The sequence below is a fragment of the Haematobia irritans genome, chromosome 1 (genome assembly GCF_050003625.1).
Source record: "Haematobia irritans isolate KBUSLIRL chromosome 1, ASM5000362v1, whole genome shotgun sequence".
In the NCBI taxonomy this organism is placed as follows: domain Eukaryota; kingdom Metazoa; phylum Arthropoda; class Insecta; order Diptera; family Muscidae; genus Haematobia; species Haematobia irritans.
Genome location: NC_134397.1, coordinates 66343141 through 66362727, shown reverse-complemented (window position 1 = coordinate 66362727; position 19587 = coordinate 66343141).

The following is a 19587-nucleotide window of genomic DNA, read 5'->3' as shown; positions in this document are numbered from 1 at the left end:
ATTTTCGATACCATACTACATCCGTCAAATGTGTTGGGGGCTATATATAAAGGTTTGTCCCAAATACATACTTTTAAATATCACTCGATCTGGACAGAATTCGATAGACTTCTACAAAATCTATAGTAAGGGTTGTAACGACACCAAGCAAATATGGCCCCATTTAAACTTAAACCGACCACTAGATATGCTAGTGTTCTCGAGACGCCAGATATCACTCCTGATATCTGCTATAACGGGTCGCTGCCTGAAAGGCGATTTTGCAAAAACTACTGGTGCGAAGTATAATGACTATTGTATGAGCTGTCATGATGCGGAGGAAAAGGAATCAAAAAACACCTCTTGTGTGAGTGTCCTGCATTTTGTGTAAGGCGTAAGCAAATTTTAGGGGCATATAGCTTCAGATTACTGGCGGACCTGGAAAACGTTAACTTAAGCAGTCTGCTAATGTTTTTGGAACAATCTGGTTGGTTCAACAGGAGAAAATAATCGAGAAGGTTCAACGGTTAAAACTAGAAGTGCCCATATGTAATAGGTACTTTTAGTTAATGTGGTATCACAATGGACTGAATAGTCTAAGTGAGCCTGAATCTTAATCGGGCTGCCACTTTAACCTAACCTAACCTAACCTACAATATCTATAGACTCAAAATTTAAGTCGCCTAATGCACTAGGGTGGAATACAATGTTAGTAAAAAAATATGGGAAATATTTAAATCTGAAGCAATTTTAAGGAAACTTCGCAAAAGTTTATTTATGATTTATCGCTCGATATATATATGTATTAGAAGTTTAGGAAAATTAGAGTCATTTTACAACTTTTCGACTAAGCAGTGGCGATTTTACAAGGAAAATGTTGGTATTTTGACCATTTTTGTCGAAATCAGAAAAAGATATATATGGAAGCTATATCTAAATCTGAACCGATTTCAACCAAATTTGGCACGCATTGCTACAATGCTTATTCTATTCCCTGTGCAAAATTTCAACTAAATCGGAGTTAAAAATAGGCCTCTGTGTAAATCGGGCGAAAGCTATATATGGGAGCTACATCTAAATCTGAACCGATTTCAACCAAATTTGGAACGCATAGCTACAATGCTAAATTTCAACTAAATCGGAGCAAAAAATTGGCCTCTGTGGTCATATGTGTGTAACTCGGACGAACGATATATATGGAAGCTATATCTAAATCTGAACCGATTTCAACCAAATTTGGCAGGCATAGCTACAATGCTAATTCTACTCCCTGTGCAAAATTTCATCTAAATCGGAGTTAAAAATTGGCCTCTGTGGTCATATGAGTGTAAATCGGGCGAAAGCTATATATGGGAGCTATATCTAAAGCTGAACCGATTTCAACCAAATTTGGCACGCATAGCTACAATGCTAATTCTACTCCCTGTGCAAAATTTCAACTAAATCGGAGTAAAAAATTGGCCTCTGTGGTCATATGTGTGTAAATCGGGCGAAAGCTATATATGGGAGCTATATCTAAAACTGAACCGATTTCAATAAAATTTGGAACACTTGACTACACTACTATTTGTACTCCTAGTGCAAACTTTCAACCAAATTGGGGTAAAATTGGCCTCTGTGGTCATATGAGTGTAAATCGGGCGAACGATATATATGGGAGCTATATCTAAATCTGAACCGATTTCAATAAAATTTGGAAAACTTGACTACACTACTAATTGTACTCCTAGTGCAAAATTTCAACCAAATTGGAGTAAAACTCTGGCTTCTGGGACCGTATTAGTCTGAACCGATTTCAATAAAATTTGGCACACTTGACTACAGTACTAATTGTTCTTCTTGTGCAAAATTTTAAGCAAATTAGGGTAAAACTCTGGCTTCTGGGGCCATATAAGTCCATATCGGGCGAAATATATATATGGGAGCTATATCTAAATCTGAACCGATTTCTTCCAAAATCAATAGTGTTCTATTCTGAGCCAAAATACATACTTGCGCCAAATTTGAAGTCGATTGGACTAAAACTGCGACCTAGACTTTGATTACAAAAATGTGTTCACGGACAGACGGACATGGCTATATCGACTCAGGAGCCCACCCTAAGCATTTTTGCCAAAGACACCATGTGTCTATTTCGTCTCCTTCTGGGTGTTGCAAACATATGCACTAACTTATAATACCCTGTTCCACAGTGTGGCGCAGGGTATAAAAATCGATTTGTCCAAATTTAGAAAAAGTTAAAAAGTCGATTTTTTAAAATTTTGAAAAATATAAAAGATGACATTTTTCATTACAATTCCTAATAAACAGCACCAAAAATTTTTCATAGAAAGTACGCAAAATATTCGTTAAAAGCACGAAATTATTTCTTAATAAAAAACTATAAAGAACGACGATTTTTTTGGACTTGGCCTGGGAAACGATGCACCTTTACCAGTTTTTCTTAGCTTAAAAAGCCAAATTCTACCATAAAAGTAAATACAGTATGTCAAGAAAATCTTTTGACGTTGCCAACTATTTCAAATTCTAGAAATAATTGAAGTATTAAAAATTTTATTAAATTTTTAAGTCTGTGTACGTATGTATACTTTGCAAAATGCATAATAAAATATTTTTTTAAAATTTCATTATATTTAATTTTGGAACAAAACATAATTTTTATCCCATTGTCAAAACACTTTCTTGACAAACTGTATGTCAAATACAAGTAAATATTTAGGAAGGGTATCATGTAATGAGTCTTCACCAGTGTTACCATTGCGCAACTTTGGTGGAAAATTTGCAATTTTTTAAGCAAAGCAAAGAATATTTTTATACGAGTACACGCACAGAAAAACCATGTTTGGATATGGTTGCCGCATCCATTTAATGCTTATCTAGAGCATGTAATTGCCGCGAAAACCATGTATTTTGTCTTTGTAAAAATAGTTTTCGAGCGGAGAAAAATGTATGGTGGCAATAAGCATTTGAATGGTTCTCAAATACCGCAAACATGTTTTATCATTTAAATGATAGAATTTGAAACCATTAAATGGTCGGGAAAATCATGTTCCTGACCATTCCATTTTTTTACTTTTTTACAGGGAAAAAAGTATTGTTGTAGGTTGAGTATAGACATGTCTAGAACCATTACAAAGAATTTTATAAAAACATTGACCAGGTACACACGATTTTCATTTTGCGCATCAGTCGTGTGTTGATTGTTTCTTGGAATGGACGAAGAATATGGATTTTTTGTGTTTTGTGTTAATTTATTTAAGTGGCACGTGGTTTTATGTGACCACAAAAAAAGGAAAGTGTAATTGAAAAAATGTACCTGTTTTTTGTTCTGCATTTTGCTATATGGTATCATTTATTTTTATTTGCAGTTACATGATGTTTGCGTTTGTACATTTGATGTGTACGATGAAAATATGGAATAATTACTAATTGTTGAAATTGAAATAAAATAGAGTGTGTAAAAATATATGATGTTTGCTTGAACGACATTATAAATACAAATAAACAATGAATTAGTTTATAAATAAATAAAAACAAACAAAAAAAAATTAGTTTTGTGTTTTCTTTTCTCAAGTGGCGTCCTTTTTTCGACGATGAAAAAAGTTTTTTCATAAAGATCAAAACATTTTAGGTTGTGACCATGTTCTTTTAACTAGGAGAAAAACATTTTTAATGAATACCATAACATTTTAAATTGTGACCATTGTCTTTTCATTCAAACAAAATTCTTTTTATCAATATAATAACATTTTAGATGAGGACAATTATATTTTTCTTAGAACCATGTTCACTGAGCCAACATGGTTGCAGGTTAAAATGTTACATGGTCGCCGCAAAAATAGCTCCTATCATATTATTTTGTTCTTCGAATATGATTGTGACAATCATGTTTCTTCTCTGCGTGTACGTAGGTGAGTTCTTCGATGAAGGATTAAGGGATTGATTTTTAATGATATGAAAAAAATTAATAATGGGTTTATTGAGATCTAATTGGTGAAAACTTATAAAATTCATTTAATTTGTATTATTTTTATATCTTCGTTGTGCTGCCTTTTATTGCAAGCGACACTTTTTGTGCCACTTTTTAGGTAAAACTGTTCTCGACAAAATTTAGTTCAATTTTTTATTGCTTAATTATTGCTATTGATCTATAAATTATGACGAGGAAAAATTTGATATGCCAGAAAAATGCAGAAATTTGTTTTTATTGTATTTACCTTTTTCCAAAATTGCTATAATTCAAACAAAAAAAAAACAGGAAAAAACCTGGAAAATAATTCCTAAAATAAATCTAAACTACATATATGGATATTGTTAATGATAAATTTTTATTTATTTTCTTTGTTATTTCATTTGCATTTCACCAGATTTGTAAGATTTTATTTTCAATGTTTGGAGGATTTTCTTAATTTTTTTTTAATAGAGGAGTTTCGATTAAATTTCATTAATTTTTATTGGTTGTCCTGGTTTATATTGTTCCTTTCTATCTTTTTTGTTAATATTATGTAAGATTTTCGGCTTTTGTTTTATCAGGTTTTATTTTTATTATATTCGATAATTAATGCAATATATATGTGTATGTGTGTGTGTAAACCGTTGTATTTATTTTATTTTTCAGATGGGGGGAATTTGATTTGAAAATTTAATAAAAACAAATGTAATATAATAACCAAGATTTGATTATAACACAAAATTATATAATTTTATGGTTATTTGTGATTTTGTACAAACAATAACAATAATATTAATTTAAAATAATTTTTTTTTATTATCTTTATCTTAACACAATACTTAAGTATTACTAATGAATTTTTGTTCACTTTCAAATTATTGACACTTAGTTTGTGGTTTTCTAATACTGATTTAGTTACACCTTGGGTAAATAATTTGGCTTTATAGGAGATTTTTCATTGAGCAATAACATTAAGCCATGTTCATAACAATTTCTTATACAGTAACAAAAAATAAAAAAATGCTTTATTTAAAATAAAACTCAATTGGCCTTAGGTCTTAATGTGCCTTACTAATTACATTAATACTAATAAATAAAAATAGAAAAAAATTATGATGTATATGATTTGATTTTTTTACTTCATTTTTTTACTGTGGCACATATTTTTTTCTATTTATTTTAAAGAATCATAAAAAGCTGATTAAAAAAAGTTTTTCCTTTGTCAAGTCATTTCTACTTTTATTATGAATTTCCTTTGTTTTTGTTCTACTTTGACACTTGTTTTACATTATTCGATTTTGCCTTGTTTTTGTTTTTATTCTTCTTTTTTTTCAATTTTAAATTTAACAGGAAAAAGGTACAAGTTCTTAATTAGAATCAATACTTAATTTATATATTTTTAATTATTTCATAAACTTGTTTTTGTTTTTTAGGTTTTCCACTTGCCACTTGATTTCATTTTTTGTATAACATTTATAATTAAAGTTTTCATTTTTCTTTTGTTCAAATATTATTATATGTTTTGGATTGTATATAATCTAAAATTTGGCACTAAATCCTAACTAAGTTTAACAACCCAAATTCGCAGGATAAAAAGGAGGAAGGTTTTCATCATCGAAATTTAAATCATGGAAAGCTATATCCTCTGGTACGTTCTGGAAGTTAAGCAATCACACAAAAAATGTTTTTTTTCTGATTCAATCATATTCATTTACGTATATGAATTTCTGAATAAAGAAAATATTTATAAAGAAATCACGAAATTTTTTTGATCAATTAGTTTTGTTAGTTGAAAGGTTTTCAATCACGAAAATAATAGTATCAATCACAGTTTTAATTGGACATAAAAAATATTTGATTAAAAAATAAATTGATTTTATTTGAAAATTTCAATTAATTTTTTAATTGTCTCAATTAAAAATTTAATCAATGTTGATTGCAAGACTTAATGAAATTTTTGAATTAAAAACGTAACTATTTTCAATTACTTTCTTATCTGAGTTTGTGTTTTTAATTTGATTAAAAAAAAATTGATTGGTTGAAATAAATTTTTATTTAAAAATTAAAAAAAACTACATCACTTTTTTAACTGACTTAGTTTTTCGAGTTTGATTAAATAGTTAATTGTATCAATTAAGTTTTTAATAAAAAAAATTAAAAATTTCAATCATTGACTTAATTAACTTAACACACAAAAATTATTTTTCTGGTTCAATCACGAAATTAATTGATCCAATTAATTTTTTAATTGTAATGTCTTCAATCACAGAAATGATAGCATCAATTAAAAAATTAATTGAAGGTCAATTAAAAAATTAATTGATCCTATTAAAAAATTAATTGATACTATTAAATTTTGTGATTGATTTTTGTTTCAATTAAAAAATTTGTTGAATCAATTAAATTTTTAATTGAATATTTTTTAAAACTCAATTAAAATTTTAATTGGAAAAATGTTCGTGAATTTTTTTTCTGTGTACAAAAATTAATAGTATCAATTAATTTTTTAATTGGATCAATTAAAAAGTTTAATTGGAAAATTTTTCGTGAAATTTTTTTCTGTGTAGGTCACTTAGAGTATTCAGGCCCTTTTGATACCATAGGTGGGGAACTTCTCTCATACCTAAAAGGGCTGATAGTCGTGTCTGAACATTGTCTGACATTAAGGTGAGTATTAAGTTCGAGTTTAGCCGTTAAAATCGAAAATAAATCTGTAATAGCAAAATAAAATTATATTATATTATTATGTTGGAGAATCATCAAAATCAAGAATTTAAAAAGTTTTTTTCTTTAAAGTGAATTATTAAAGAAAAGTAACCGTGAAAAAATTGCCATTTTAGCGACTAAAGGTGGGTATTAAGTTCGAGTTTAGCCGCTAAAATCGTAATTTTTACACGACTACTTTTCTTTAATAATCCATTTTAAGGAATACAAACATTGTGAAAATTCGCTTTGGGATATTCCCCATTAAGTTATAATGAAATCTGCAACAAATATGTATAATTTTATGGCCTTTTTTTACTGATTTAGTTTTCACTTTAGTGAAAAAATGACGATTTTTGCAGCTAAACTCGAACTTAATACCCACCTTAAACTCGAACTTAATGCTGACCTTTACGATGAATGAATTTTTAAGCTTCCAGAGAACTTCACCAGCTTTAGAGAGAGTGAAAATACACTAATAGAAAAAGTTTCGTTATATTAACGAAATGTGTCGTTAAAAGTCAGCCAACGAAACAAATACGTTAATACAACGAAATTTTTCGTTATTATAACGAATTTTTTGTCAATCAACGTAACGTTTCGTACTATTAACGAATATTTTCATTGTATTAATGAAAATGTTTCGTTATATCAATGAAAACTTTTCGTTGGTTGACTTTTAATGAAATTTTCTTTGTGTGTAGGGTAGAACATTTACTTTACATATACTTTAAAGTCTTCGACAAAAAATGTTTTATTCAGATGGTGAATAGCTCAGTCATCTCATTGAGAGATTTTCGATGACTGTCTTATACATGCAATTTAATTTAAATTTTTCTCAAAATTTGTTGGGAAATTATTGCCCAGTTTCCCTATTTCATATGAAAGTTTCATTTCGATATTGATTTTGGTTCCTATATTTAGAAAGGCAAATCACTATAAGTATCAACAAAAAAACACTAAAAACATTTTTAAAATTTGAATGAATTCCAGGCCAAAAAGACTCATTTTTGAAAATTTAGAATGTATTCTCATACCAAAAACAATAACTTTCAAAAGTAGAAGACCTCAAATTGATTTGAATTCGTGTGACTGCTATTCTTTCGAATGGGGTTTCTGTACGATTTATAGGATCTGGGTATATATTTCCTTGGAGAATATTGAACAGCTTAGCCATTTCGTTGAGAGTAGAGACCATTTACAATTTGAAAATGTTTTAACATATTTACAATATCACAAAAGATATACAATATTTTGAATACACAATATATGGATACACTCAAAAAACAGTGAACCCACAAGGAAAGACATTTTTGGTTAATTTAGATTAATTTTAGAACATTTTTACTAAATTCTATTACAAACATAGATGTTACTTCAAGATAATTTATTAGACGTTATCCATTTTTTTTTCACTTGCTAAAGAAAATTTTTTAGTTTGACGAAAAAAAATTGGAGTTCAAAATTACAAAAATGTCTTTAGCGCCATACGAAGTTCACGGTGGCCGCATTTGCGGAAAATTTTTCAAATTTTCTGAAATTCTGAATTATTTTGTGGGAGACATGAATTTAGTAAATCTGTATTAGAGTGACCGCAACTTATATGGGGCAAAAAAAATGTCGGAATCTTGTTCGCCTTAACCCCACAAAACGAATCCCCTTTCCAGATATTGGGATAGCCAAAAAATTCGTTTTTTTTCAAATTTTGAGCGAGGAGCGGCACGTGTTAACGTCGTTTAATCGGGCTCAAATTTTGGCTATCCCAATATCTGGAAAGGGGATTCGTTTTGTGGGGCTAAGGCGAACAAGATTCCGACATTTTTTTTGCCCCATATAAGTTGCGGTAACTCTAATCTGTATGCTTCACTTGTTTACTATATTTGCCTTATTTTAAATAATTTACCTAACCTGCGCAGAATAATTCCAGAACTGAAATACAAATAAATTGGCTTAAGTGCCATATCCCAACAAAAAAAGCGTCGCCAAAAAAGTAGTGGACCCCGAAGTGGTGCGAAATTCGCAATTTTCTGGAAAGGATTTAGCATTTTTTTCGGCAAAATTGAAATAATTTGCACTATTTTATTAATTTTTAATCTGTTTTAACCCATTTGAAACAATAAAATGTTCAATTTCCCATTAAAAATATGAAAAAAGCGAGTTCTAAAAAATTCACTCAAATGAACTTCCTGTGCAGTTAAAATAAAGAACATTTTTGGGAGGACATTTTTGGAAGTGCTTTTAAAGTTGTGCCTTAAGAAAAACTTCCAAATTTTTTTGCTGGGATAGGCTTCACTTTCGTTTTGTTGAGTGTACTCTTGTTTTCCACGAAACGTTATCTGATCTCTCCTCCTGTCATCTCCTATGATTTGGGATAGTTTTGTAAATGGAATAGTAATCTATATAAAGAAGTGTTTTGTGATTTTTTTTTTGTATATTAAAAATTAAACTCTAAATGCATTTTCCTTTTCAATTTTCGTTATTCTCCATTTTTTTTTGCTAATACTTTCTTACATTTCCTTACATTCATTGTTTAGTTTTCTTTACTTATATTTTCTATAAATTATCTAAATGAATTAATGTATATATTAAATAAATTATTATAATTACTTTGATTATGGGTTAATTTGAAAACTTTTGATTATAAAGTGTAGAGAACATAACCATAGGTTTAATTTCTTTAAATCATACATTATTTTGATTATTCTAAGAAATAAATTATTTAAATAATTTTGATTTTTTTTTTGGTTTGTAAATAATTTAAAATTATTTAGATTAAATGAATTTTATTTGTAAATACAAATAATATTTTATAATATCTATATTTGTATTAAACAAATTATATATATTGTAAATAGTATAGGAAAACATAATTGATCGCTATTTAATACTAAGGAAAGGTTATTAAGAGCATTGATTTTTTTTGTTGTAATGGCTAAAGGTTTATTTTAGTAGATTACTAAACCAATAAGAAAATAAATTAAATAAATCCTATTCTTATACAGAAAAAATTTCTCTAAACTTATTGAGTTTTAAAAAATATTCAATTAAAAATTTAATTGATTCAAGATTTTTTTGTAATTGAAAAAAGATCAATCACATACACAAAAAAATTTCACGAAAAATTTTCCAATTAAAATTTTAATTGAGTTTTAAAAAATATTCAATTAAAAATTTAATTGATTCAACAAATTTTTTAATTGAAACAAAAATCAATCACAAAAATAATAGTATCAATTAATTTTTTAATTGGATCAATTATCTTTTTAATTGACCTTCAATTAATTATTTAATTGATACTATCATTTCTGTGATTGAAGACATTTCAATTAAAAATTAATTGGATCAATTAATTTCGTGATTGAATCAGAAAAAGAATTTTTTGTGTGCACATATTAATAGTATCAATTAATTTTTTAATTGATACTATCAGTTCTGTGACTGAAGACATTTCAATTAAACAATTAATTGGACCAATTAATTTCGTGATTGAATCAGAAAAAAAAATTTTTGTGTATATAGTGAAAAATAATAAAAAAAAATATATTGTAATAACAGCAAAAAAATCTTGTCTTAGTCTGCTGAAAAGAAGAAGGCTAAATTAAGGAATATTTTGATGGTTTTTCAGAGACCGAATAGAACTAAATTTAGTACAATTGTACTAAAGTAACTAGTAAGCATTTTAATCGAAAATTTGCATATGGACATTATTCAGACAATATGAACAGTTCATAAGGGATGGGATTTTACCAGTAATCGGGAATGTTGTTTGGTGTTTTTGTCCCGAGTCTGGAATGTACCAAATTTTGTATAATTGTGTATGCCATGTATATGCCTGCTAATAACTAGCTACAATTTGAATCCAGAAGTTGCAAGCGAGCTTTATTCTAAAAATATTCTTACAATAAGAGATTTAAATAAAGGATTTTTTGTGGTTTTTGTTCGAGTCTAGTAGCTTTCCCAATTTGGTACAAACTTTTCAATGTATGGTAATAACTAATTAGGAAACCTTTTTTTAATGTATTAATCATTTTTAATGTATTAATCAAAAATATGCAATAACTTTTTGGGGTTTTTAGCTTGAGTTTGAAATGTACCAAATTTAGTACAATTGTACCGACTTTTGCATGCCTCATAATAAATAGTAAGGATTTTAATCGAATAACAGGTTGGCTGATAAGTCCCCGGTCTGACACATAGATGGCGTCGCTTATTAAATGCATATTATTTTTATATAGTACCAACCTACAAATGATTCGTGTCAAAATTTGACGTCTGTAAGTCAATTAGTTTGTGAGATAGAGCGTCTTTTGTGAAGCAACTTTTGTTATTGTGAAAAAAATGGAAAAAAAGGAATTTCGTGTTTTGATAAAATACTGTTTTCTGAAGGGGAAAAATACGGTGGAAGCAAAAACTTGGCATGATAATGAGTTTCCGGACTCTGCCCCAGGGAAATCAACAATAATTGATTGGTATGCAAAATTCAAGCGTGGTGAAATGAGCACGGAGGACGGTGAATGCAGTGGACGCCCGAAAGAGGTGGTTACCGACAAAAACATAAAAAAAATCAACAAAATGATTTTGAATGACCGTAAAATGAAGTTGATCGAGATAGCAGAAGCCTTAAAGACATCAAAGGAACGTGTTGGTCATATCATTCATCAATATTTGGATATGCGGAAACTCTGTGCAAAATGGGTGCCGGCCGAGCTCACATTTGACCAAAAACAACAACGTGTTGATGATTCTGAGCGGTGTTTGCAGCTGTTAACTCGTAATACACCCGAGTTTTTCCGTCGATATGTGACAATGGATGAAACATGGCTCCATCACTACACTCCTGAGTCCAATCGACAGTGGGCTGAGTGGACAGCGACCGGTGAAGCCTGGAAAGACTCAAAAGTCCGCTGGCAAAGTAATGGGCTCTGTTTTTTGGGATGCGCATGGAATAATTTTTATCGATTATCTTGAGAAGGGAAAAACCATCAACAGTGACTATTATATGGCGTTATTGGAGCGTTTGAAGGTCGAAATCGCGGCAAAACGGCCCCATATGAAGAAGAAAAAAGTGTTGTTCCACCAAGACAACGCACCGTGCCACAAGTCATTGAGAACGATGGCAAAAATTCATGAATTGGGCTTCGAATTGCTTCCCCACCCACCGTACTCTCCAGATCTGGCCCCAGCGACTTTTTCTTCTTCTCAGACCTCAAAAGGATGCTCGCAGGGAAAAAATTTGGCTGCAATGAAGAGGTGATCACCGAAACTGAAGCCTATTTTTTTGAGGCAAAACCGAAGGAGTACTACCAAATTGCTATCAAAAAATTGGAAGGTCGTTATAATCGTTGTATCACTCTTGAAGGGAACTATGTTGAATAATAAAAACGAATTTTGACAAAAAAAATGTGTTTTTCTTTGTTAGACCGGGGACTTATCAGCCAACCTGTTAGTTGCATATTCCTTTTATTCTAAAAATATTTTTACAATATGAACAGTCCGCAAGTTTAATTTCTATGAAAGTTCATAATTTGATACAATTGTACCAACTTTTCCAAGTCTGGTAAAAATATAATAAGGATTTTAATCTACAATTTCCATATGGACATTACTTTATAAAACTCCTGACAACATTTTTTGTTTAATGTATTAAATTTGGTACAATTGTACCGACTTTTGCTTGCCTGGTGATAACTAGTAAGGATTTCTATCGAAAACTTGTATATGGACATTATTCTACAAATATTCTGATTATCTGGAAGGCCCAAGTAGGATTTCCAAACGGGAATGTATTGATTTTTTTATTCCGAACCTGGAATGTACCAAATTTAGTACACTTGTACAAACGTTTGTATACCTTGTATTAAATAAAAAGGACCTTAAATGGAAAGTTGCATATACATATTTTGACTATCTTTATTTAATAAAGGTATTCAAGATAGTTTTGTTTTTTTTTTGCCTGAGTTTGGTATTAACTACTGAATCTAGTACAACTGTACAAATTTTTTGCTTGCCTGCCTGGTGGTAACTAGTAAGGATTTTGATCGAAATGTTGTATACGTATGTGGGTATTACTCTACAAATATATTGTTAGTCTGAAAAGTCCATTACAGGTTTAAACAACAATAAAAAATTTATTTTGGTGCTTTTGCACGAGTCTGGTCAGTACCAAATTTAGTACAATTGTGAAAACTTTTGCATGTCCGGAATATCTAGTAAGGGTTTTAATCAAAAGGTTGTATATGTGTAGATATTATGCTACAAATATACCGACAATTTGAAAAGTCCATTAGAGGTTTAAACAACAAATTCTTATGTTTTCTACAATGTACCAAATTTAGTACAATTGTACCAATTTTGTATTTTAATCGAAAAGTTTAATATTGCTATACTCTTACAATCTGAATAGTTTGTAAGAGGTTTAATCAACATTCAAGAATTTTTTGTGGTTTTTACCCGAGTCCGGGGTAAAATTGTACATTTAGTACAATTGTACCCACTTATGCATCCGTGGTAGTAAATAGTTAGGATTTTACAATTTATAAAATTAAATAATTGTTTTTTAATCAAGAATGTTTTCGGATTTTTGCTTGGGTTTGTAATGTATTAAATTTGGTACAATTGTACCGACTGTTGCTTGCCTGGTGATAACTAGTAAGGATTTCTATCGAAAATTGGTATATGGACATTATTCTACAAATATTCTGATTATCTGGAAGGCCCAAGTAGGATTTCCAAACGGGAATGTTTTGATGTTTTTAGTCCGAGCCTGGAATGTACCAAATTTAGTACAATTGTACAAACTTTTGTATACCTTGTATTAAATAAAAAGGACCTTAAATGGAAAGTTGCATATACATATTTTGATTATCTTTTTTTAATAAAGGTATTCAAGAATGTTTTGGGTTTTTTTTTTTGCCTGAGTTTGGAATGAACTACTGAATTTAGTACAATTGTACAAATTTATGTTTGCCTGCCTGGTGGTAACTAGTAAGGATTTTGATCGTAATGTTGTATACGTATGTGGGTATTACTCTACAAATATATTGTTAGTTTGAAAAGTCCATTAGAGGTTTAAACAACAATAAAGAATTTATTTTGGTGCTTTTGCACGAGTAGTACAATTGTGAAAACTTTTGCATGTCCGGAAATATATAGTAAGGGTTTTAATCAAAAGGTTGTATATGTGTAGATATTATGCTACAAATATACCGACCGGTAGCCACCGTGGTGCAATGGTTAGCATGCCCGCCTTGCATACACAACGACATGGGTTCGATTCCTGTTTCGACCGAACACCAAAAAGTTTTTCAGCGGTGGATTATCCCACCTCAGTAATGCTGGTTTCACTGCAATATGGAACGCCGTTCGGACTCGGCTATAAAAAGGAGGTCCCTTGTCATTGAGCTTAACATGGAATAGGGCAGCACTCAGTGATAAGAGATAAGTTCACCAATGTGGTATAACAATGGACTGAATAGTCTAAGTGAGCCTGATACAATTTGAAAAGTCCATTAGAGGTTTAAACAACAAATTCTGATGTTTTCTAGAATGTACCAAATTTAGTACAATTGTACCAATTGTGTATTTGAATTGAAAAGTTTAATATTGCTATACTCTTAGAATCTGAACAGTTTATAAGAGGTTTAATCAACATTCAAGATTTTTTTTTTGGTTTTTGCCCGAGTCCGTGGTAAAATTGTACATTTAGTACAATTGTACCCACTTATGCATCCGTGGTAGTAAATAGTTAGGATTCTACAATTTTTAAAATTAAACCTCTTTGCTCAATAATAATCAATGCTCTTTTAACTAATAATAATTAAAAATGATTTGTATGGATAACATATAAAAAATAATGTCTTTCTTTCACATATAATTTCCTCATTCATATTTACTCTTCTTTTGCTTCTGGTTTTGTTTATTTTCATTATTATTTGTCATAGTTTGCCCTTTTGAGTTTGGTTCTTCAAAATAAGGACATTTTGTGTATTTTTTTTTTGTTTGTTTTATCTAAAATAACATTGTTAAATTTATTATTTATAATGTGTGTTTTTTTAGTTATGTATTTTTTTATGTAATATATAATTGTTTTATTTGTTTTCATTTTGTCTTCATTATTCGATGAATAAACAGTGCAATTGTGTTGTTTATTTGATTTGATTTTAATTAAAATTTGAAAATATCTCCTTTGGATTTATAAATAGATAACGCAATCTATTAAAATATTCATTTATATATAGTTTTCTTTAAGTTCTGTTATTGTTTAGAATTTTGGTTTTCATTCATTTGTATGTGAATTGTTTTGTGTATGTGATCATTTTTAAACCTACGCAGACAAATCTACTTTAAAATTTTCGAAGTGTATATTTTTTTTCTGATGTTGTTATTTGTTTTGGGGATTTACGATTATGCCAAGTGAATTGCATTTATTCCCCCAATGAATAGTTTAAAACTAAATTTTAAATATTGTTTTCGTTGATTGTGGCTTTGGGGAGACTCCTTGGTTTAGTTATCGAGTGTTTTTGTGATCGAATTGCCTTTAATAGTTTGTGGCATTTAAAATGTATTTTTTTTTTTCGTTTAAGTTCGTAAAGATTTTGTATTTTTTTGTTTTTGGGATTTATACGCATTTTCTTTAAACTATATGTAATCGTTTTGACATTTTGTTGTATATATATATTTTTTTTAGTTTTTATTAGAGAAATAAAAATCAGTCTCAAAGAAATTAAACTGCTGTTGGGAGTTGAAAGGAGTTCATTTGGCTTAGTATTTTATTAATTTGTTATTTTTGTTTTTTTAACAAACCAAATATACGTTTTGAATTTTTTAGTTACTGTATTTTTCATGATGCTTCTGTGGAAATAAAACTAGACATTGTCCATCCTTGTTTAAAATACTATTAATGCAAAGATTCCATTGCTAGTTATTTGAATTTAAGTCTTGCCGGATGACCAGAGAATAGAGCCGGGCACATTTTTCTTTTGTATTCAACGAGGACATCGTTTAAGGCCGACTGTAATCGGTTGTAAAATGCTATACAAATAGACATAAACTTTTACATTTCTATTTTTAAACCCATCTATTTAATATGCTACCAGAAATACGGCATTAATGTAATTTTTAAAATATATTAAAAACTCTTGTTCTGAGAATATAAACGATATACTAGTATATTTGATGGGGATTAAAATTATCAAACCCGGTGGATCAATTTATCTCCATACACTGATAGTTAAGTTTGATGAAAATCCCATATTATTTGGACCGGTAGAACCGAGAAAAACAGATATTCCAAAAAAAAAAAAACTCGTTTTTTGAACACTCTAGTATTATGCAAAGTAAGACTGTTAACCAGAGAGGGCCTGTCGAAAACTGCGACATATTTGACATACATTTACAACTTATTTACTATGGGTCGAAAACGTCGTAAACCTATGTAAAACACTTACCCCCATATTCATAAAAGTTAAAGTAAACTTTAACTCTACTATTACCATACGAATTTCCTCCATAAACTGTCAGTAAATTATTATGAATATGGGCATTAGTTTTTGACATACTATATACATTTTAATTTCTTTTTTTGGCAATTTCTGTATTGATGGATGACTAAATCTGAGAAAAAAGATCAAGAACAACTTAAAAATTAGACTATATTGAAACCTACAACAACAAACTTGGCTCTTGACATTTTACGCTGCTATTACAACTCCTTATTTTCGATCCGTTTTCAACAATTTAAAAACGAGTTGAATTCAAACTTTTTTCAAGTGCATGTTTCTATTCCAAAAACAAGTAAGGAAAGTCTAAAGTCGGGCGGGGCCGACTATATTATACCCTGCACCACTTTTAAGATCTAAATTTTCGATACCATATCACATCCGTCAAATGTGTTGGGGGCTATATATAAAGGTTTGTCCCAAATACATACGTTTAAATATCTGGACAGAATTTGATAGACTTCTACAAAATCTATAGACTCAAAATTTAAGTCGGCTAATGCACTAGGGTGGAACACAATGTTAGTAAAAAACAAGTATATATGGCCGTAAGTTCGGCCAGGCCGAATCTTATGTATCCTCCACCATGGATTGCGTAGAAACTTCTACAAAAGACTGTCATCCACAATCGAATTACTTGGGTTGTGGTATCTCAAAACTTCGTAACATCGTTTTTCTAAATTGTGAGTTAGTCCATACGTGGTATATATTAGACAAAAAAAGGTATGTGTAGGTAAGTCTACAAATAATTACGAATCGATATGGACTTTTGCGCGGTACGTAGGGAGCCCGAATTGAAATATGGGGGTCGCTTATATGGGGCTATATAGTATTATGAGCTTGATATGGACCAATTTTTGTGTGATTGGGGATCGATTTTTCTGAGGGCTATATATAACTATTGACCGATATGGACCTGGTTAGGCATGGTTGTTAACGGCACAATGTACCAAATTTCAACTGACTCGGATGAAATTTGCTCCTCCAAGAGGCTCCAAAACCAAATCTCGAGATCGGTTTATATGGGGGCTATATATGATTATGGACTAATATGGACCACTTTTGGCATGGTTGTTAAATATCATATACCGATGAATCCGATGAATTTTGCTTCTCCAAAAGGCACCGGAGGTCAAATCTGTTGATCGGTTTATAAGGGGGCTATATATAATTATGGACTGATATGAACCAATTCCTGCATGGTTGTTGGATACCATATACTAACATCACGTAACAAATTTCAACCGAATCGGATGAATTTTGCTCTTCCAAGGGGCTCCGGAGGTCAAATCTGTTGATCGGTTTATATGGGGGCTATATTTAATTATGGACCGATTTCGACCAATTTTTGCATAGGTGTTTGAGGCCATATATTAATACCACGTACCAAATATGAACTGAATCAGATGAATTTTGGTCTTCCAAGAGGCTCCGGAGGTCAAATCTGGTGATCAGTTTATATGAGGGCTATATATAATTATGCACCGATGTTGACCACTTTTTGCATGGTCAGTAGAGGCCATATACTAACACCACACAGAAAAAAATATCACCAAAATATTTCCAATTAAAAAGTTAATTGAAGTTGAAAATTTTTTCAATTAATAAATTAATTGATACAATTAATTTTTTAATCATGATAGAAACATTAAGTTAATTAAGTCAATGATTGAAATTTTTTAAATGTTTAATTAAAAAATTAATTGAAACAAATAACTTTTTAATCAAATTCGGAAGACTAATTCAGTTAAAAAAAAGTGCTGACTTTTTTTACTTTTTTAATTAAAAATGTATTTCAAACAATCATTTGTTAATCCAAATAAAAACTCTAAGCCATTCTAACTAAGTAATTAAGAATAGTTACCTTTTTAAAAATAGTTACCTTAATAAATTAATTGCGTTTTGCAATCAACATCAATTAAATTTTTAATTGAATTAATTAAAAAATTAATTGAATTTTGCTGAAAAAACCAATTAATTTTTTAATCAAGAATTTTTTCTATGCCCAATTAAAACTGTGATTTATACTATCATTTTCGTCATTGAAGACATTTCAATTAAAAAATTAATTGGATCAATTAATTACCAAATTTCAGCCGGATCGGATGAAATTTGCTTCTCTTAGAGGTTCCGCAAGCCAAATCGGGGGATCGGTTTATATGGGGACTATATATAATTATTGACCGATGTGGACCAATTTTTGCATAGTTGTTAGAGACCATATACTAACACCATGTACCAAATTTCAACCGGATCGGATGAAATTTTCTTCTCTTAGAGGCTCCGCAAGCCAAATCGGGGGATCGGTTCATATGGGGGCTATACGTAAAAGTGGACAGATATGGCCCATTTGCAATACCATCCGACCTACATCAATAACAACTACTTGTGCCAAGTTTCAAGTCGATAGCTTGTTTCGTTCGGAAGTTAGCGTGATTTCAACAGACGGACGGACTCAGAATTTCACCACGACCCAGAATATATATACTTTATGGGGTCTTCGAGCAATATTTCGATGTGTTACAAACGGAATGACCCCCATCCTATGGTGGAGGGTATAAAACAGTTTTTTAAACACTCTAGTATTAAGCGAAGTTAGACTCTTAACCAGAGAGGGCCTGTCGAAAACTGCAACATATTTGACATACATTTACGACGTATTTTACTATGGGTCGAAAACGTCGTAAACCTAGGTTAGGTTAGGTTAGGAGCCACCGTGGTGCAATGATTAGCATGCCCGCCTTGCATACACAAGGTCGTGGGTTCGATTCTTGCTTCGACCGAACACCAAAAAGTTTTTCAGCGGTGGATTATCTCACCTCATGGACTGAATAGTCGTGAGCCTTAACATCGGGCTGCCACCTAACCTAATCTAGTCGTAAACCTATGTAAAACACTTAGTTTTTTGACATATAACATATACATTTTGATTTCTTTTTTTTTGGCAATTTCTGTATTGATGGATGACTAAGTCTGAGAAAAAAAAGACCAAGAAAAAATTAAATATTGTCCACACCCTACTTTATTGAAACCTACAATGACAAACTTGACTTCTGACGTTTCACGCTGCTATGAAAACTCCTAATTTTCGACCCGGTTTCAACAATTTAAAAACGACTTGAATTCAAACTTTTTTCAAGTGTATGTGTATCTAAAAAAATAAGATTTTCTTATGAGAAAAGTTTCAAGATAACATTATTCAAAAATTTCTAAATTCGTAAATATATACGATCATTGAAAAGCTAATTTAAAATCGAATTTTAGAATGCTGTCAGGGTTTATGACATTTACTATTTTTTATAAGTTTTATACAGGTATATGACATTTTCGACGTTTACAACTTTTAGACTTTCGAAAACTTAAAAAATGGACCATCTCTGCTATTAACACGCTTCCGTAATATTCGTTCTCCTTCAGCGTTGCCGTTTTGGTCTGATCGGATCGAAAGTGGTCCAA